Raw genomic sequence first — 22,230 nt, forward strand, 5'->3', positions numbered from 1 at the left:
AAGCGAAAGAGACGAAACATGTAAGGTTTTTTTACCAATTAAATCAAATTTAACATGACACAATTTGACAGGCAAGAAGAACAATAAATGAAATCATGATCAGACATCTAGAACACAACGCTACTAAAGTGTTCTAAGCGACAGACATAAGTACAAAATAAGATGTTCACTAACAGATAATAGAAATAGGGAGGAAAATTTTCTATTTATGAGGAGACACAGTGAGGATGTACAAGCATGTACACAAACAATAGTTTAGAGAAAAAACTGTCATCCTCCTTAGGACTGAAAAAATTTCTCGTAAAAACATTTCTTTTACAGCCGGCATTCCCTCACCACCATTCATTTGAATTAAGTGTGTCAGGAACTAGGAATTGCATCATTTGCCTCATTGCATCATCTGCACATCAGAATTGCGGGATACACTGACATGTGTCAAGAACCGGCAACCATTCAGGCGGCCGGTCCTGCAGAGCATTAACTCCCCCGCCCCAAGGCGCGCTCTTCACTGAACCGAGACTTACAAAAACAAGGTGGTTCTGCGTGTCGATTCCATAATTCGGCTCTCCTATAGGCTAAAAAGACCAATCGGCCAGAGTCTTTGGTTCAAGCGTGTTAGAAGGGCACCTAGTGAAGGCTTTGTGATGCGTATGACTCAATAACGCGCGTTTAGCATGGATACTGCTGATAGACTAATACAAAATCTATAGAAATGTCAATTTGCCTTCAGAAATTGCACGTTATGAAAAAGCAATGTTATGGTGCTTCACTGCGCTGCAATAAATGGTGTGTATGTGTATGAACATGTATTGGCGTAATATGTCGTGCTTTGTAACCTAGGGCGATATGCCGGAAGGCCCGAGTTTGGCTCTCGCCCGAGTTTCATCCGAGTTTGCCATGACGGGAGTCAGTGAACGAGGATAGCGCGGAACGTGCTCAGGCAGCGGACAATAAAACGTAGAGATAAAGCCACGTAAAGGCGATACAAGCGAACCCTGCGCGCCTGTTTCACACTTCAAACACAATACACTGCGCAATACCAGGCCGCAGTGCTACCTGAAGTTATCAGCGCCATATCAGCAATCGCGAAATCGTGACTTCTCTGCTATCTATCTGCACACTCACCGCTAGCTGTTTGACACGCCTTTTCGGGCGCGTCAAGGCGTGTCTTCTCTCTCAGGCTCTATCTGTCTCTCCATTTCCGAAGACGAACAGTGCGCACTAGGTGCACTCTTGTATCAACCCTTTCTCTTCTCCCGAATACGTTAAAAGGCAACGGATAATATTATGAACATTTTGTTCATTTCCAAATGTAGTTTAAAATCTGAATCCAATGAAGCGTTGTTGAAAAGCATAGCTTTAGGAAATTAAGAAAGATTTGACACTTTCTGCCGCTAGTGGCGATAGTGAGGCCATTGCAGCGTGGCTTGCATACGAACTAGAGCGGCAGCCCACCGTGCCGAAAACGAGAGAGCTCCCGCGCTGACACGCCGCGGGTAGCGCTGCCTTCGACTGGAAAGACTGGGCAACTGCTACACGCTGAATCTGTCTTATTTTTCGGCCATTGCGATAATATATTTTATTGGATCGTATATCAAAATATAACAGTCATGCATCTTCCGGCTTGCATAATACACAAAAGCAAAAAACTGAACTGCACTGCACCCCCGCGTCACTGCTGCTCTCTGCAGTGACCTCAGGTGGAGTTGTCCGCTGCTACGGCCGCTGCCGCACCCCGCTCTGGCCAACCATTGCTTTTAGTACGCTCTTGGCGAATCTCAGCGGTAGAAATTGGCCGTGCGAGCGGCTGTGATGCGGTGTGAGAAAAAAATTCCTGTTTGGCTCTATTCAATGATTCATTACGTATGCCTGTTGTGTGTGACGCCTCTTTAGTGCGCTGCGGATGCGAAGAGCGCGCTACCCTGCGACACAACTCATCCTATGTCACCAGACGCTGACTAAAAGCTGTGAAGGTGGTGGCGCGAGTATCTGCGTAGTATTTGTTTACGTCGCGCACGTCAAGGTTTTGCGGACTGGTTTTGTCACTAACGTCGATCGCCGTTGTATGTATACCGCAGTGACATCGCAATAATATCGTTCGGGAAGACGAGGGATCCTGTTTGTAATAATGGAATCGGACTTATAACAGAGAAAGGTGTTACGGTTGTGAAGTACGCAGTGCTTGCGTGCTGGAAATTACACTCTTTATTGCACTGGGTCTAGAGCAGCGACCGTTTGCCTTTCTCGGATGTGTTTGACACATTGATGCTGAGCTTTATCACTGATGAAAGGACGGCCAAGCCAAGCACCTGTGATGCGATGTTGTTGGAGTAGCACGTGCTCCAAGCACCGTTTCGTCGTGGTACTCCGTGTTTGACGCCTTGCAAGCAGGTGTGACGCGCCGTCAACGTTGTGCTGTGTCTTACGTGGTTGAAACAGGCTATAGTGTTGTGCAATCTTGGTATGCGAGCGAGAAAATCGGCGGCTGTCGTCACGTTGCGTGTCCTTCGCAGAGGTGCTTAGATTAATCAGCGATGACGTCCGTTCTGCCTGCTACCCACTGAGCACCGAATATCTTGTAGACGTCTTGAAATGTCTATATTGGTCATATATATCTTGAGCTACCAAAGACATCTCCAAGACGACGTTTTATGCTTGGCTAGAAGACATCTCAGCCAAGACATCTGGAAGCTGTGTTATGAAGGATTTTCACATGCTCGGCTACACAAGATGGCTGCAAGACGGCTTAAGCAAGTTGTCGTCTAGACGTCCTGCTTCAGAAGTCTACTGGACTTCCTCACAAGACGTTTCATGGATATATGCAGCACCATTGCACTATACGTTTACACTTAAACAGGAGGTAACCAGAGTCGCGTCACTTACAGATAACTAAATGAAAAACCCCAGTTCGCAATGCACGGCAGTGCCGCGTGAATATTCTACTGCCAAAGGCGCGCTTTCCCGTTGGCTCCACTGCAAGACAGAAAGCCGGAGGGAGCCGAAACGACTGCACGACTGCGTAGCACTGTCCCGGCCGGCGTTCGATGAAGCGCGCGCATGCGATGCCCAAGACCGGCAGGGCAAATAGAGAGGCGGAAAGGAGGGAGCGTATATGAGAGGTGGCGAGACCGGGCCGAAAGCATGCAGGAAAAAAAAATGGCTGAGGCTTAACTTGGTTAAGCCTGGAGAATGCGAAGCATCATCGTGTCGCGTAATTTGGAGGCGCACAACCACAGCGACGGCGCGAGGTGGGCCCCCGTTTCTCCACTGTCGTGACGTCATCGTGTCACGTGGTGTGACCTCATGTATCACGTGATTTGGAGGCGCACAACCACAGCGACGGCGCGAGGTGGGCCCCCGTTTCTCCACTGTCGTGACGTCATCGTGTCACGTGGTGTGACCTCATGTATCACGTGATTTGGAGGCGCACAACCACAGCGACGGCGCGAGGTGGGCCCCGTTTCTCCACTGTCGTGACGTCATCGTGTCACGTGGTGTGACGTCATGTATGACGTGATTTGGAGGCGCACAACCACAGCGACGGCGCGAGGTGGGCCCCCGTTTCTCCACTGTCGTGACGTCATCGTGTCACGTGGTGTGACGTCATGTATCACGTGATTTGGAGGCGCACAACCACAGCAATGGCGCCAGGTGGGCCCCCGTTTCTCTACTGTCGTGACGTCATCGTGTCACGTGGTGTGACGTCATGTATCACGTGATTTGGAGGCGCATAACCACGGTGAAGGGCTGAAGTGGTAGCTAAAGTAGTATGCTTCGCATAAAAAAAAAACTGAGGAGGGAGTGCGACGCCAAGACTGAGCAGGATTAGGACTGCACTCTTTAATAATGTTATGCGTTAAAGCGTAGCTGGTAAATTTAAAATGTACTATTTAATGGAAACAATACATACACATGTGTATTTTTTATTAAATATTTTATTAAAGCCGAATTGAAATTTATGTTTTTTACTGCGGTCCGATTTGGCGCGAAAAGTCACGCCAGCTCTAGAAGCGCGGTAGTACGGGTAGTACCCAGCGGGCGAGGTGCTGCAGCGTGAGAGGTTTCGGAGGTCTTGCTTTTGCTTCATCACCATCAAGGTATGAATCATAATTTTCAGTTGGTCCGAAGCTAATTGTTCAGCATGCAACGACGCAAGAAAACGTTTGATGAGTTATCGCGATGGCAGAAATTGCGCCGACTGAACGATGAGGTTTCCGGTCTAATTGCTGGAGAGCGCAGTTCCAACGATAGTGGCGCTATCATGTCCGTTTGTGCAATTGAAAGTGTAAATGAACGCAACGCGAACTTAGCAGGTGGAAGCGCTCTTCAAGTGGATCTTTTAGATGAAGGGGTGATCATTTCATCTGAACAGGTAACACTTGACAAGCACTCCGTTGTACGCGATATTCGTCCTTACGCGCGCGGCATGGTAGATGCCGGGAGCGCTGACAGCACGCAAAAAGCCGGTGTAAATGCTCAAGCTGGTAATGACCGTGATGTAAATGGAACAGTGCGCGCTGCTTCCATTTCAGACAGTGAGTCCAGTAGGCGGTCTGATGAGCTAATTGATGCTCTAGGAAGCGAAACTACCATCTCCTCAGACGAAGCCGAGCTTCAGTGTGAGGAGGTATGTGTTAATGAGAGCTCCTCTGCAGAGCATGCAGAATACCATGAGGCTAATGATTCAGAATGCCGTATGAGGCATTTCTTGAGGCAGTGGGCTAGCACCCATAAGGTAACTCACGCCACGCTTTCTTCGTTGTTGAAAGAAATGAGGCAGCATCCATGCTATTCCGGCTTACCAAGCGACGCAAGGGCATTACTGTCTACACCTCGTACAGTGAACGTCAGAAGCGTGCCACCAGGATCTTACTGTCACTTTGGCATTGTAGAATGTCTACGTGCTGTGCTGTCACATGTCGACGTGTCATCAGTACCGTCTCAAATTGGCATTTTATTTTATATTGATGGGCTGCCACTTACAAAGAGCTCACACAGCCAGTTTTGGCCAGTCCTTGGAAGAACGCCTGATATACCTGGTAGTAGCGTTTCCCTAATTCGCTGTTACCATGGGAACTCAAAGCCGGGTTCAGTTGACGACTATCTTGCAGATTTCATTGCTCAACTTCAAACTGTTTTGTCAGGTGGACTGACCTTTGCTGGGAAGCTGTTCACTGTGCATGTGAGAGGATTTATTTGCGATGCCCCTGCAAAGGCTTTCTTGTTGGGTGTCAAATCTCACACAGGCTATTTTGGTTGTTGCAAATGCATACAGGAAGGAGAGTTTGTAGACGGTTCAGTAGATTTTCCAGAAACAGATGCACTTCTGCGAACTGATGAAAGTTTTATGCAAAAGACTCAGGAAGAGCATCACGTGAGTGACACTCCGCTTAGGTCACTGCCCATAGGACTGGTGTCCCAGTTTCCACTAGATTACATGCATTTAGTTTGTATTGGAGTCACCAAAAAGTTGCTGGTTCTCTGGATGAAGGGCAGTAAATCGTACCGCCTGCCATGTGCAAGTGAACATGAGATTTCGCAGCGCTTAGTTGACCTTAAGAATTTCTGCTGCACTGAGTTTGCACGTTTGCCGCGGCCATTGAAAGACCTAGCCTCCTGGAAGGCAACTGAACTTCGTTCTTTTCTCCTGTACCTGGGTCCTGCAGTGCTGAAAGGCATCCTGGACCGAGAGAGATACGAGCATTTTCTTGTGTTGCATGTTGCAATCAGAATTCTTGCAAGCACAAGCATGTGCAGCGCATACAATGGTTATGCTAAGGAGCTCCTTATCTTTTTTGTGCGCACCTTCAAATCATTGTATGGTCTTGCCAAGGTTTCGTACAATGTGCATAATCTTGTTCATCTAGCAGGAGGAGGAGGATGATGTAGAAGAGGAAAGGCAGGGAGGTTAACCGAAAGAATAATCGGTTTGCTACCCTACACGGGGGGGAAAGGAGTGAGGGGATAAAAAAAGAAAGAGAAAGGAGAGTAAAAAAAATTGAAGTCGCTCTAAAACGTCACTGTTCTTTAAAGTCACAGCCTATCGTGCAGGCCAGAAGTTCTCAAGAAGCGGAGCAGTGACTTGCAGGCCTTCTAGGCGACTACCGCCGCGGCCAGTGGCCGAGAATCTTCATTTCCGTGAAAGGGCGCGGATCTAGGCGCTCCAGCGCACGGCTGAGAGACTGCCTTTCGGTGGTGTAGGCAGGGCAGTCACAAAGAATGTGGGTTATGGTCTCATCATGCCCGCAGATGGAACATGCAGGACTATCAGCCATACCGATTAAGAATGAGTAGTGGTTGGTGAAAGCTACACCTAGCCAGAGGCGACACAGCAAAGTTTCTTCTCGTCGTGGTAGGCCTGATGGTAGCCGGAGCTTCAGATCTGGGTCCAAGGATTTTAAACGGGAATTGCAAAATTGGCCGGAATTCCACGCGGCTAGCGTGATGTCCCGCGCAAGTGCGCGAAGCCTGCTCGCTGCGTCCGATCTCGAAATGGGGAGCGACACAAAATCGCCGTCGTCGTGAGCAGTTCGCGCGACCTCATCCGCGCGGTGATTGCCTGCTATGCCTCTATGCCCCGGTAGCCATTGGTAGATAATGTCATGTCCTTTGTTGATGGCAGAGTGATGTAGTTGTCGAATTTCTGCGACCAGTTGTTCATGGGCTCCACGGCGAAGAGCAGCTTGTAAGCCTTGGAGGGCAGCTTTCGAATCGGTAAAAATAGACCACCGCTGAGGGCGCTCCTGATTGATGTATTCAATGGCGACACGGATAGCGGTGAGTTCTGCATCCGTCGAAGAAGTGCGGTGACCTGTCCTAACTCTAATTTCTGTAGTGCTTGCGGGTATGACGACGGAGCCAGAAGAAGTGATATGGTTTACTGAGCCGTCGGTGTAAACATGCACCCGGTCTGCATGGTGCTCATGTAAATATTCAAGGGTGACTTGTTGTAGTTCTGTCGGCGATTAGTCTATCTTCTTCCTGATGCCAGGTATCGAAAGAAGCAGACGGGGATTGTGCAGCCTCCAAAGTGGCGAGGACGGTCTAGAGGCGGGTGTAAACTGGGACGGCAGAATGGCGGGATGTGCGTCAATGATGTCTGTAAACGATGTGCGCGGCCTGGTAATAGGAAGACTGGCAAGATGGTGAGAGGGAACCCGGGAAATGTGCCGGAAATGTGCCCTCAGTGCATCAACTGTTAAGTAGGTAGGGATTGGATGCTCCTGGGCGATGAGTACAGATGCGGCCGTAGAGGCACATTTCCGCAATCCTAGGCAAGTCCGGAGAGCTTGAGCTTGAGCGCTTTGCAGACTTCGTATGTTTGTTTTTCGAATATTTCCAAGTACAGGGAGGCTGTAGCGAAGAAACCCCATGAATAAGGCATCATCATCATCATCATCTGCTACATCATCTAGCAGATGATGTAGCAAACCATGGGGCACTTGATAGCTTTAGTGCGTTTGCAGCTGAAAGCTTTATGTTTCAGCTCAAACGTCTCGTCAGAAGCTCAACACGGCCCCTTGAGCAGCTGCACAACCGAATACATGAGCTCAGTGCTAGCGGAGAGCTGTATGCCATTCAGAAAACATTGGAGCATCCAGTGACATATACGCAGATGCACACTGGAGGACAGCTGCCACGCTCATGTAATGGGCCACAGTTTAAAGCTGCTGTTTTTCCGCAGTTCAACTTGAAGTCCACTGCTGGGGATAACTGCTGCCTCCTTAGTGACTCCAGCATTGTGCTTGTGTCTGATTTTTGCTATGATCAAGCCGGATCAAAAGTTCTTGTTGGGAGGCAGTTCACAGCATTGGGTGACTTCTACAGTGTACCCTGCAGGTCCAGTGACTTGAATATTTTCATTGCATCCCAACCATCATCAGACAAGGTGTGGCCCTTGTCTAGTGTCCAGTGCAAGTGTGTATTGCTACCATATTTGGGGTCATGCAGTGAATATTTGGTTTTTCCACTACTTCATTCCGCTTAGTTTTATTTCAGAAGTTTCCATTTGTTGCGTACAAGTGCCGTCAAAAGTAACTGGAAGTGAACTCCATGGAAAAAATTTTATTTCTTTGAATAGAAACAATAACAGTCAAAATTTATTGGTGTTTTATGTAATCACCCGGTTACAACTAGTGTGCATATATCTATTCAAGGGTGCATGCAATTAGTGCATTGACTTTAATTTTGTTTGCTAATATCGCCTTCCACTTACTTTCAACAGCATATGTACAGTGTGAGCTGTGACATTTTTGTTGTTTTAAAGCTTTCCCTTTTGCAGAGAATGTTTGCTGTTGTGCGATTTTGTGAAGACAACAGCGTTGACGTGGTGCCATCACATTGGCTTGAAGATGACCAGTGCTTTTGGCCAGCAAACTTCAAGGCTTCCAGGACAATGAAAGCCGTGAAACACAGGGAAGTGCCCGACTCGACATACACGAAGCATGACATCATCGTCTTGAGCATTGAAGGTAAGGTACATCAACACTTCCTACACCTCCTTTCCGCTATTGTGGTTGGTTGCACATATTTTTTCCACGCAAGTTTTTCTTTCTTATTCGTACATACTTCCACACTCTTTCATGGTCTTCCATTGGACAACTGGCAGTATATGTTCTTGACATCTGAGAGCAGGGATTTAGTATGTTAAGGAATGTAATCTGTGAGGATGTGTAATGAACTGAACAATGCATCAAAGGCACGGACCAAAGGAACAAAACATGCAGTGGTAAATGTTGAGGCAATGCCATTATGACATTGTTCTTCAGTCATCGTCATCATCATCAGCCTGACTACGGCCACTGCAGGGCAAAGGCCTATCCCACGTCTCCACAGTTGACCCTGTCCTTCGCCAGCTGCTGCCATTGTATTCCTGCAAATTTCTCATTCTCATCCACTCACCTAACTTTCTGCCGCCCCCTGCTACGCTTGCTTTCCCTTGGAATCAACTCCACTATGTTGCCTTCGCATTAGATGTCCTGCCCAAGCCCACTTCTTCCCCTTGATTTCGACTAGGATGTCATTAACCCACGTTTTGTCCCCTTACCCACTCTGCCTGCTTCCGACCTCTTAACGTTAAACCTGTCATTTTTCTTTCCATTGCTCACTCCGTTGTCCTTAACTTAAGGTGAACCCTTTCTTTTAGACAGAAAAAAAGCAAGCATTGCAAATGAGTGTTATAAAGAATTGTCTGCTGTGCTGTTGCCCACACCCTGCCTGAGCTTTCTATTCTGCGTCACCAGCTTTCTTAGACTACAACATTTTCAGTAGGCGTGCCATCTTATAATGGTATGCTGGCAACTTGCTGGTCGCAAAAGAAAAGCTTCAGTTTTGAAATAATTTGTTGGATCACTCAACTAGCTTCCTGGCTCTCATGATACAATCTTTGTTTTTATTTTCTTAGAAACCTATGAAAAAGCAAGGATGAAACTGAGGAAGGCAGAAGATACTGATGATATTGCTACGTCAACCGATCAAGGTATATATATATTTCTCATCTGGCCTGCTGTTACCTGTAGCGTTTATTAAACAACAATTACAAGTTGAAATGTTTACTTCTTGTGGCATACAAAAGTTCATTTGAAAATGTGAAATGAGCTAAAAGTCTTCTTTTTCTATTTTTCTCTTTGATCAATTAAATTTATTGTGTGTGCATGCACCAAGAACAGTATTTTTGCTTTTAGTGGCATTTTTCTATGTGTTCTGTTGAATGCATTTTCTTAACATGCTTCTGAGCTCTTGATGGCTGAAAGTGAATATGTGAAGCAAAGTTTAGTTTGCAGAAGCTAGCAATTTCCAAATGGCTACGCTGCAGTGTAATCATTAAACCATACTCATGTAGCGCAAAGCACCATTTTATGATCCTTAATAATGTTTTCGGTTCATTGCTTTCAATCCCTTCCATGACGGTTTCCTAGAAAAAGGCCGTGGAAAACGAAAGAGGCAAATGGTGTGTTTGTCATCTGATGAGTTTGATGGACATGATGATGAAGAAGGGTTAAAAAATGTGCCTCCATCATCCTTCAGTCGCCAAATGTAAGGGAATTTTGCTTCTTTTAGGGGCGAACCTAAGGCAGAATTTGGAACTATATACATTGCACTCATAGAAAGCATGATCCCACTGAGGCTCAGGTTGTTTTCTGTATGCATATCTAATAAGAGGATTTTGTTTGATTTAAAAAAAATGTAAAAAAATTTTTCAGGTAAGGCTGTTATTGATGTTACAAAGGTTGAGGATTTTAGTACATTCTTCACCTTAATGCCAGTTTGGCCTAAACTGAAATGCAACCACATTGAAAAAACTGAATGGCTATGAAAACATTGCATTTGTGTAACAAGGCTCTAATGCATTTTATTTCTAAAGTCTCAATCAGCGATTGCAGTGCAGCTGTCACTCAGGAAAAGAGTCGTCCTGACATTCCGTCTTGCTCTCGTAATGGTAAGTGGATTTATCACAGTTTGGCCCCATGTGCTAGAATTTTTGCTGGGACTGGCTGATTGTATGTTCATTCAAGCTCCTTAAATATCTTGTTGCTGTGGATAGCTATCACAAAAATAATGCAAGCTCTGCTAGGTGTTTTATGGTGGTAAAAAATTTCCAGAATACTTGGTGCAGTTATCGTGTAGCTCTCTAATTAATGATGTAGCTGCATGGGGTAAGCTCTACATTTTGCACCTATAAGCTATTAATCTATGTTCAAACAACATAGGGGTTGTGTCTGCACATATATTACCTTGTCAAGTACCATTCCTGCAGGCTTGGCAGTTCTGCACAAGCTAGAAAAGTGACAAAGTTATAGTGGTGTGCATATCTTCCAAGTAACAGTTTTTTGTCTTTCAATGCAGTGCCTGAGCAGCGTCCTCCAGTGAATCAGCAGGAGGCATTTTCAGCGACCGTTGGTAACCAAAACTTCATTGTATTTTTTCAGTTGTGCTGCATGAAAACAGTAAATAATGTAGCCTTTCGTAAAGAAGACAGTTGCAAACAGACCATTTATTGCGCTATGCATGAAGTGAGCTGAGGAGAAACAAGCTCACATTATAGTGCTCGAAAATGGCCTTGGTTCGGTTTTCTTTTTGTCTTTTCTCCCCCTTGCTGCATCCCACACCAGCTGCTGTCTTTTTCTCTGGATTTTTGCATTCTGTCCTGCTCGAAGCACGCCAAAGGTGCCCAGCAGGGTAGCTGTGAGCATCTGTTCTATCTTCCTTCTCCTGTGGCACAGCTGTTACCATTTTCACACATGCCAGACAACGCGCGGTGATGCTATCTGGCCATCTGCACTGGGATAGTACACTGCAACTCTGTGTAACTTGAAAATGATGTGTGTCGGGTACTCAAATCCCAGGTCAATGAGCTAGTGCACACTGTGTACACGGGCCTTTAATCTGTCTGGCGGTGATGTGCAGCATGTGACATGCTTGCAATGCCAAGATCTTTTTGTTAGAGAGGTTTTGTCATGAGATGGACTGTGCATATTTGCATTTCATTTGACTATTCCTGGATAACTGCCTTCGGGCTTAATAAGGACGAGACAAAATATTTTAATTTTTTTGTATTACTTCATCTTGGGGAATAATTACATTGAAGGATCTATGAATAACTACTTTTTAAGTTGTCTATACTTTTATCAGGCAATTGTCTCTAAGTGACTCTCTGAACAGGTGGGAAGTATTCAGATATCTAAGCATTTATCCTTGCCTTCTGCCACCTTTGCAGCCGGCTAGTGATGATGCCAAAAATTTTTGTCATTTTGTTTCTTGACTGGTTCTTCAGGAATACTTAAAAAATGTACAGTACATTGCAATTTACGTAAAACAGTGGGTCTTTTCTGGCTGCGTTCACACACCGATGGGCAGCAACAATGATACAAAAGAGCTCATTCAGCAACAGGCAGAATTGCAAGGCCTTTTTTTCTTTATTTGCTATTGTGTGGAGAGTTGTGGTACCTTAATTGCCTGGTTCATGCTCACTGTTTTTTTCCTGTTTTCAGAAAACTCTGTTCTCCTGCTGAGAGAAATTTGCTTCGTAAAAAAAAACAGCTGGCAACAATCATAAAGCTTTTGTCAGAAAAAGAAAATTCAGAAAGCATTGCCGATGAATGCGTCTCATGACCTCTGAAAACTGATGAGGAACTTCAAGAAGTGGAAAAAAAGTTGCAAGAAAGCAGGCAGTTCCAAGCACAAGTGGCAAGGTTATTTGGAAGTTGCGAAATTAAATTCTAGGTTCAAATCTACTCGTGTACAAGCAAATACATGCAACCCAGCTGCTAAACCACGTTATAGAATTAATGGCCTAGCTCTGGTTCTTACTTATTCCAGATGCTGCACTGATGTAACTTGACACAGCAAGAAGGCCACAGCCAGAGATTTAGCTTGTGAATGAGTCATGTTCAGCTTTACCTGCAGGTCTATTTCCTGAAGGGCATTGGTTAGATTGCGCTGATGCCTCTACACAAGAGGTAGTTTGTAGAGTTAGTGAAGATCAAACTAGCCTTTTTTAAATTTTATTGCACTATGTACTAGTTGCAATTGATGCCAGAATGGCCAGCTTGCACTACAGCTTTCGTGTTTTTGCTTTGTCCACGCCTCGTGCTCTTGACGCCTTTATGTAAGAAAGGTTTCATTGAAGTACCTAATATATGAAGATGTGTTACGCACAATCTTGTTTCAATGCTGGAAAGCAGTTTTGTGGTTAGGCGAGTCAGATAGTTCATGTGGCATCATTTTACCACAGGCTCAACAGCTGGCTGGCATCGGGGGGAGCACGCCCCAATCTGAAACCGCTCGCATCCTCCCAAGAATGCTGCACGACTCTCTGGGGCAAAAATACAGCCTCTATGGCAAAAAGGGCAAGCGTCCTTTTTCAGAGCTGCAGCTCTTCCTTGTGTTGCAAAGGGAGTTTCAGTTCTTCAGCACGGTTAATTAGAACTGCAGAAGGTTGACCAAAAAATAACGTAGAATAACATAGTGATAGAAGGGTTGAAATGGCAAATCAGGGTTGTCGGCAGCACACATAATTCTTCAAAGTGAACGTTGCTTCTTTGCACAATTGTCAGAGATTACGGAACACAGAATATTTTTGTTCTTGGTCATAAAACTCAAAGAAATGTTTTTATTTTGCACTTGCACTTTACGTAATTATGTTGTTTCTCTGGCAAGCATATGAAATGCTGGAACATCATCAGCTATCTCTGTGGCAAATGCTGAAGATACTCTGAACAAAATTAGGCTGTCAGCCCTCTGTATTGATTGTAATGTTTTTTTCTATTTTAATCAACAGAGGCTGTCCGACTGATAAAAGGGCTTTCGAATGCCACCCTAGAACAAATTCAGCAGGCCACGAAGGGTTGGCTGAAAAACTGTCCCGCACGGCTGCAGAATGCTGCTAAAAGGTATGGGGACAAGTGGAATGCAGTCCTCCTTTGGCATTTCTAATCTCTTGCAATTGAGGGGCTTACAGGAAATAGTAATTTTAAAATTGAAATTAAGGGCTGACAGGGAGGGACACCAGGCGTTTCAGCAAAGGTGATCACTAATTTTTAGATATATGGCTTTTGGGGTAAAGAGAATCTTATTGCGGCAGAGTAATACCAGTGTTGGCGGATGTCAAAAAACAGGCAAATCATGTTAACTAATAACATGAATAACTAATACCTAACAGTTAACAAGATTGTCCTCGCCTCTCTGGCTCAACAAAATCTTACTTATAAAACACGCACATTCAAATAATGGGTTGTGTTTGCTTTTGTGGGAGATAGTAAAAAAAGGCAAGCATTTCTCAGATTTATTCTGAACATTTCGACCGGAGCTGAGCCTTTTTCCTGTGTGTGTGCGTGTGCGAGTTTGTAAAGCAGCACTTGCAAGTAGGAAAGGAAAATGAATAATTAAATCTTAGGCATCTTGCCTTTTTGACCCTAGCACTGGTTGTAATAATCTGGCTTTCATGCCTTGTTCATTTTAGGTTATGCAGAAATGTGTGGCTTCCGCCTGGTGAGTTAATCCTCGAAAGTCTGTTGTTGTCCCTCCTCCTAGAAAGCTTGTGTGTGTCTGTTTTTAATGGGCTGACTTTGACTTGTATAGCTGATAGAATACACTGGTTAAGAAAATGCCTTTCCAATAAATTTTTCGATGGCTCTTGGGCTCCGAAAAAATTCCTTCATATCATATGGTTTGTACTAACTGCAGAAAATAACTCTTTTTTTGCAGAAACGAGAAGACAACTCAACAGGACGAGGAAAGGCCACAGAAGAGCCCGTGAACCTTCACCTTTTCATATTTTCATACTTATGAGTACCCTCAGGCAGTCCTCTCCTCAGGCATTGAATTGTTCTGTGCGAATTTGTTGCATTTTTTAGCTCACTGAATTGTATTTTGCATTTGAATTTCTTGGGTTCTTGGTTTTGGATTGCCTCAGGATGCTCCCTTAGTGAATTGCAGTCTGTATTTCAATTTCTGCATTCTGTTGTCTGTATGCTATATTTTTTCTATTGCGAGTTGGATGCTTTGTTTTATTTTGTACGGACTGTGTGCAAATTGTTTGTGTCACCACTCCAACTCACCCAGTTCAATACCCCTGTGCATACCTATCCCCGTTTATTATTAGTGCTTTCGCGTTGTTGATTTTGCTATTGTTTGTGTTTTACAGTTTTATACTTTGGCAGAACAGGATTATTATTTTGTCATTGTCATGTGGAGTGCTTACTTTCCCTTTTGTATTCTTTGTTTTAATGCATTTCTGGAGTTTTAGTCCTTTAAGTCGAGCATTTTAACTTTGCGTGGATGAGGGTCTTAAAAAGCTTTTATTTTATTTGTTAACATATCTTTCTCAAACGTAGCACCTGGGTATATCATTGAATGCTGATTTTGAATATGCATATAAATTTCAAATGTCTCAGCTGGAAGGAAATGTATGGCAAAATAAAACATCCTAATTAGGTCATTTCTTACAGGCCTTTATAGTAATTTAACAGTTAAAGAAAGATTTTTTAACAATAATCAGACATTTGCAAAGGTCCAAAGCACATCCTAAAGCTGGCAAAATGTCTATAAACTCATTTTGTTGGTCATAAATAACAGAGTTGGACATAGAAATTGATGTGGCAGTAATTAGCCCACAATTGGCCTAATTGCTAATATATCATGTTTAAAGAAAAAAAGAAAGCTTTAGGATGTGTGGCATACCTTTGGAAATGCTTGTATATTCTTAAAAAAAGCGTTTTTTAATTGATAAATTACTATAAAGGCCCTTAAAAAATGGCCTAATTTGAATGTTATATTGCAATAAATTTTCTTCCAAGTGAAATATTTGAAATCTAAGTGCATATTTGAAATCAACGTTCTATGAATCACCTGTGTGTCAAGTTTCAAAAAGTTATGTCAACAAATAAAGAACAAGTTTTTAAGACCCTCATCCTCTCTTAAGTCTAGCATTTTAAATTTCCAGTGTATGTTGTTGAAAAAATTTAAATGATCTGTAATTTACGCATTTCATTTTGTTTTCTAGCTTCATGTATAATTAATTCCCAACCTCCCAAACAGCACCTAACTGATGACTTTTCACTGCAATGTGCTGTGCTTTGTAACAAAAAGAAAGCTGATACAGTTCTCACCAACGAGTTGGTGGCTTTAATACCTGTGAGACTGACTGACAGTGGTGCACCATTCCCATTTACTTCTAGTCATTTCGTACTCTTGAGTTGAGCATTTTTTGTATTTTTTCATCTTCATTATAGAGGGACAATATTAAGCTTGGGCAGAAAAGCATTATTATTTTGTTATTTTCTTGCTGTTGCTATAGTGGCTTCATTTGCTTTTAATACATGTGTGCAATTTTTAGTTCTGCAAGTCAAGCATTTTAACTTTGCAATGTACGTTGTTGAGAAAAATTAAATGATCTGTAGTTTACGCATTTTGTTTCCTAACATCGTGTATTGTCATTGCCAAACCTGATAAAGAGCAGCTAGTTGATGGCTGTTCATTTTGCAGTGTGGCATGCTTTGTAATAAAAAAGAACTACAGTTCTTGCCAGCTAGGCGACAATTCCTGACAGAATAATTGATCGAAAATGATACATCATTTCGGTTTCCACCATAACACAGCAGCCACCAAACACTGCTGCACTCCCAACTTATTTTATCAGCTTTAAGGTTGTAAAGAATTCCACACTTAAAAGGCCACTGTGGATGTGTGAGGGCAGTACAGCTAATTGTAGGCACATTTGATGGGATTTTTTTATTTTGATGTCTGATATTGGTGTTTAATAAGATGTCTACAAGTACACAAGCATTTCATACAATTCTGCTGAAAATAGCAGCAAGCAAATCAATAATTTTGAATGCCTGTAGGAGATTCCAGAGCCTATTTTAGACATATAATCCTTCTTTGAGATTTGTACCAGATGTCTTGCAAGGCACTGTGTACCTTAAAGTGGCTGCGTTAGCTGAACCATAATATAGCTACAAGATGTATTGATACATTTAGAAATGTCTTTCATATCTTGCCAAGACATCTTGTAAATGTCTAGCGACTGTCAGGGGGTGGGGCAGTTTAGATGTCTATAAGACAACTTGTTTCTCTTGGGCAAGATGTCTTATATACGTGTAATATACTGGCTGATGTTCAGTAAAAAAGACCTTTGAAAGTAACTAAGATTTGTCTTCTTGACTACTACAAGATGTCTTGCAAGACTTCTTATAGCTTAAAAAAGTGGGTGCATTAGCCGAGCTACAAGATAGCTACAAGATATATCAAGACGTCTGAAAATGTCTTGCACCTCTTGTCAAGACATCTTGTAGACAGTTCACAACTGTCTCAGAGGCCAGTTGAGATGTCTATAAGATGGCTTGCTTATCTTGGCAAGACAGCTTATAGCTGTACAGTAGATGGGTTGGTGTTCACTGGGTATATTTCGATGGTCAACATCGTCGATGTCTGTCAGCGATCAGCACAGCCGCCCAGCATACCTGTAGCCGGCAGGGATGTTGGGAGTGGCCCACCCATAGCGCGTACGCCTATAATTTATGTACGGCACGCTGGGCGCATGACCAATGGTTTTGATTGACAGGTGAACTCGGAGCTAAACTCGTGAACGGTAAAGTGCGCCGAATTCATCTCGGGACTGTCATGGCGGCAGCAGCAGGAGCAGCCTGGGTCATCGCTTCCTCTGACGGCAAATGTCAGTACGGCCGGCTGGACCCGTTTACTGCCATGGCCAACGACGAATTCCACCGACGTTTCCGCCTCTCCAAAACATCGGTACGATGGTTGTGTAAAGACTTAGGCGACGACTTACGACTGCGGAGAGTGCGTACCGGGCCTCATTCGCTTTCGGTCGAAGAGCAAGTCCTTTGCGCCCTCCGGTTCTTCGCGACCGGGAGCTTCCAGGGGGGCGTCGGCGCCGACCGCTTTATTGGACGCCACCAAAGCACTATGAGCCGCTGTGCGAGGGACGTCTCCGACGCGCTTATCGACGCGGCTGTGTAGAAGCGGTGGCTCGCTTTCCCCACGACTGCGGCCGAGCGTGCGTACGTTAAGGAGTGTTTCCTTCTGCACGGTGGCATCACAGACGTCGTGGGATGCGTCGACGGGACCAACATTGGCGTGAAGGCCCCTCCGAAGCACAGCACTGACATGGTGGAGGCCAACTATTTCACAAGGAAGGCACATTATGCGTTGAACACAATGGTTGTAAGAATGCTTCGTTTTTGCTTTCATGCATGTCATGGTTAATGGAATGTTCTCCCATTTATTAGTAATAGTGGTCCGTGTACTGTGCAGTGTCAGTGGATGTTAAGGAACCCCATATGGTCGAAGTTATTGGCAGCCCTTCACCATGGCATGCCTCATCGCTTGAGTTACTTTGGGACATTAAACCTCAAAAACCGCTTCCGTTTATCAGTAAATGAGCAGTTTTACACACAGTGTAGATACTTTTTTGTTTTACCTCATGTTTGCGCATGTAAGAAGTGCATGGAGTTTTCCAGCTATTTCATGCATGCATTTTAATGGGTTTTGAAACTGTAGAATTTGTGTCACTTGGCAGATTGCATTCTGATGCAATATTCATAGTCGCAATAAATGTTTCACTTTGGCTTAAGTGGAAAAGCTCCTGCCAGAAGCACTGGCGTCTGTAAGCCAGGAAAACTGGCAAAACTGTTGTGTTCATGTGGAGCAAGTTGAGGCTGAAGCATGGCAACGCAATATGATTGTTGACGCTGAAATTGAATCGGTTGTCTTCAGCATTCCTGACTCGTGCAACTCCTCCTCTGATGAGTCAAGCACTGATTCCAGTGAATAAGATTTGAGGGGAATCGAGGAACTTGTCTGACTTCGAATTGATGTTCACAAAATGAACAAGGGAGGGGAAAACCTCAGGTTGCTAGAGCCAACGTTTCGACAAGGGGACTTGTCTTCGTCTGGGCAAAGCGTTCATCATCGGCAGGGATTAAATAGGGCCTTCGCTCCGAGGAGGAAGGCCCCGGGGGTGGGGAAGGAAAGTGGTGTGGGAGGGGATGCGTGTCAGGAAGGGGAGGGAGGTGTAATACATATGCTACCGAGGAAAGAGAGAGGACTCATCGGCTTGCTGTGATCACCTTTGTGCGTATGTGGGTGGAAATTTGAAATATATGTGCATGTGGGTGTGTGTGTTGATCAGTCTACCGAGGAAATTGTAACATGTCCATCAAAAATTGTAACATTTCCATCAAATCACAGCATCATTGCAATTCATTGCATCAAATTGTATCGGGCAGTAACTTGTAGTGTAGGTGGTGAGGTGGTCGTGTTAATAGTGTCTGTATAGAAGTAGAATTTGTAAGGGAGTGCAAATAGTACTTTTTCCAATTAGAATACGTATACTGGTACACGTCGTCACTGTGTGCCATTTTTGGAAGATTAATTGCAGAAAAATGCAGTGGAGCTTAATCAAGCATTGTGTCAATTATTCGAAAAGTATCTGAATATTTGAGAGCAAATTGGATTCATTTATAATAATTTTGAACATATAGTGCTTGATTCGTTCGACTAACTGAACAGAAATTTATTCAATTATGCTGTCCAAAAAGTTGGAACATTCACAAACCCCTAGGCATTGTCCTCATTTTGTGTGTGAGGGTTGGGAATGGTGTGTATGGGTGTCTGATCTTCATGTCCTGAAAAGGGATTCCTGGTGTGGTGCTGTCTTGAATTTTGTCAATCTCTGGTCGTTTTGACATGTTATGCAGTGCCAGTATTGAGGTAGCCAGTACTGTATGTTTTGTCCTTAATTTTTCGGAGGTGTGAATGATTTCAAGCTGGCTCTTACTCAGTTGAGTGTGAATTTGTTTCGAGTCGTGTCTTTGTTGGTACATTGGTCAGGTTTTCGTTTTATCAAATAGGGTTGTTCGATGGCTCCACATTTTTTTTTCTATTTTCGAGCACTTGACTGATTGTGTGTTGGTGTACATCCACTGCACGTGTCCTTTGATTTTTATGCACTGTGATCCATGCCACTGGCTGTTTCCCGAATAAACTATTTCTCGCAAACACTGCGGGGTCAGCATCCTTTATTGTCATGTCTCATTTATTGTTTGCTCTTTCGAAATATTTTTTCCTAGCGTTGTACAACTTTTTCTGCATTCTCATTTGACGCTCCAACAGCTTGGAACTCTTTTTACCTGGCTGCATGAAAATCGTGCCTGAGCAGCTTCTGCTCTTCTAGGAGAGCAGAAAAATCGAGCCTAACTGACTCTTGAGGCAGTACTATTTTCTGTCACTGTGTGAATCAACACTATGTTCAAAAGTTTTCAACACGGGAAAACAGGTCATATCAAGGTGGTGTGTGTAAAAATAATTTTACCAATCAGTTTAAATATACTGCTCATTTTCCGCATATAATAGCCAAGTTATAGAGCTCTCTTCAATTACAAAGGGAAACGCGCTTTGCTTAAGAACGAAAGATATCTTAACAAAAACAGAAGAATTGCAGATATGCACAAGAATGTGACACATATACAGTCAGAAAATAGGCGATTAGGAAGTCTAGAACATGTTTTCTGCGCTCCTGCATGATGAACCAGCATTCTAAATTAACAGACATCTTGCTTCTGAACTTTGCGATCAGCAAAAAATAATTGTTCTCGCCAAGTCCTTTGGGCTACTCTACAGCACAGTGCCAAAGTTGGTCCCAGACTCATTTGGCGAAGACTGGATCTGCCGCTAACCGGTTGCACGCATAGCGCCCCTGGTTTGGTGTTGTCTTGCATTACAGTCAATCTATGGTCATTTTTACATGTTAGGCAATGCTGAAGTGCCAGTGTTGACGTAGCCAGTACTGTATGTTCTGGCATTCATTTTTGGGGGTGGGGATTATTTCAAGCTGGCTCTTGGTTGGTTCACTGTGAATTTGTTTCACGTCATGTCTTTGTTAGTACATGAACGTCCCAGGAATTTTATTTCGTTTACAGAAAATGCTCTGCTTTTTGAACCCTGTCCAGACATTGGTCAGGTTTTCGTTTTTATGAAATATTGTGGTTCAATGGCCTGAACATTTCTTTTTGGAGCACTTGACTGATTATGTGTTGGTGTACCTGTACTGCAAGTGTCCTTTAATTTGTATGCACTGTGATCCATGAAACTGGATGTTTCCAGAATAAACCATTTCGCGCATACTCGGCGGGGTCAACATTCTTTAATGCCCTGTCTCATTTGTTGTTTGCCCTTTCGAAGTATTTCTTCATAGCGTTGAACAATTTTTTCTTTATTCTTCCTTGATGCTCCCACAGCTCGGAATTCTTTTTGTCTGGTTGCGTGAAAATCCTGCCTGAGCAGCTTCTCTTCTAGAGAGCAGAGATATTGAGACAATATGACTTGTGTCTGTATTGTCTTCATATACATTTGTGCACGACAACAGATCTGTAACTCCTTAGGCAGTACTATTTTCTGCCACTGTGCGAATCAACATCATGTGCTAAATTTAACAGTTAACACGGAAAAAGAGGCCATATCAAGGTGGTGTGTGTAAAAATAATTTGACCAATAAGTTTAAATACACCGCTCCTTTTCCGTACATAACAACCCAGTTATACAGCTCTCTTCTCAAAGACAAAGGAAAACGCCCTTTGCTTAAGAATGAAAAATATTTCAACAAAAACAAAACAATCGTAGATATTGCCAAGAATGTTACATATATACAGTAAGAAAATAGGCGATTAAGAAGTCCACAATATGTTCTCTGTGCTCCTGTATTATAACCCAGCTTTCTAAATTAACAGACATCGGTAAAAAACAATTGCTCTCCCCAAGTCCTTTCGGCTACTCTACAGAACAGCGCCAAAGTCGGTCCCAGACTCTTTTGGCGAAGACTGAATCCGCAGCTAACCGGTTGCACGGAACTATTCATAACATGCCAGGTACTTTAACAGAGGTCCACAAAAGAATGGGTTCCTCGACAACGGCGAAATCGAAAGTTGCAGACGGCCCTTTGTTAATCGGGCCACGCCGGAGCACTCAGCACTCTGCTAATTGATTAAACCCGAGGTGTAAACGTCATCTTTTCACACAGATCTATCGCTTGCATCTAAAAAGTTTAGTTAAAAAGCTGCAGAATCGGGAAGAGAATCGCCACTGCTGAACAAAAGCCGGTGCGAGGTCATTGACAACGAATTCCGGAAAGCTCACAATAACGCGGCATGCATCAAATGAAGAGATGCGTGCAGTTCATTTCATAACACGGCATAATATTCAAGCGATTCTAAACAAAACGAGATTTCACATTCAAATCACGTGAAATGGAACTTGAGATGAAAAAAAAATGCGCGAAAAAAAAGTTTCAACATGCGGGATTTTAACCCACGCACCCCCAGCTGCCTGTCGACTCTGCCGACCAATGCGTTGGAGCACACGGCCACAGAACAGCACGGAGTGGTACACATCTCTTTATTTTTATGCGAAGCATGTTACTAGAGCTACACTACAGGCCGTCGAGCGCGGCGGTGGAGATACCATTTACCTTTAGCGTGACCACGTGACACCTCGTGACAACATGACGTCACAACAGAGGAGAGATGGGCTGCCGGCTCGCGCGGTCGGCCGCGGCGGTGGAGGCTCCACATCAGAGGCGCGGCGGCTGACTACGTGACAACATGACGTCACAGCAGAGGAGAGATGGGCTGCCGGCTCGCGCGGTCGGCCGCGGCGGTGGAGGCTCCACATCAGAGGCGCTGCAGCTGACCACGTGACGCTACAGCAGGGGTA

The 22,230-nt window shown here is 44.0% G+C and overlaps 1 pseudogene; it reads left to right on the forward strand.

Moving 5' to 3' along the window:
- The first annotated feature begins 4,205 nt into the window (after positions 1-4,205).
- On the forward strand, positions 4,206-10,949 carry LOC149328944 (uncharacterized; annotated as a pseudogene).
- Positions 10,950-22,230: the final 11,281 nt, after the last annotated feature.

This window comes from Amblyomma mixtum, chromosome 9 (assembly GCF_055824585.1).
Source record: "Amblyomma mixtum isolate Tamu chromosome 9, ASM5582458v1, whole genome shotgun sequence".
Lineage (NCBI taxonomy): Eukaryota > Metazoa > Arthropoda > Arachnida > Ixodida > Ixodidae > Amblyomma > Amblyomma mixtum.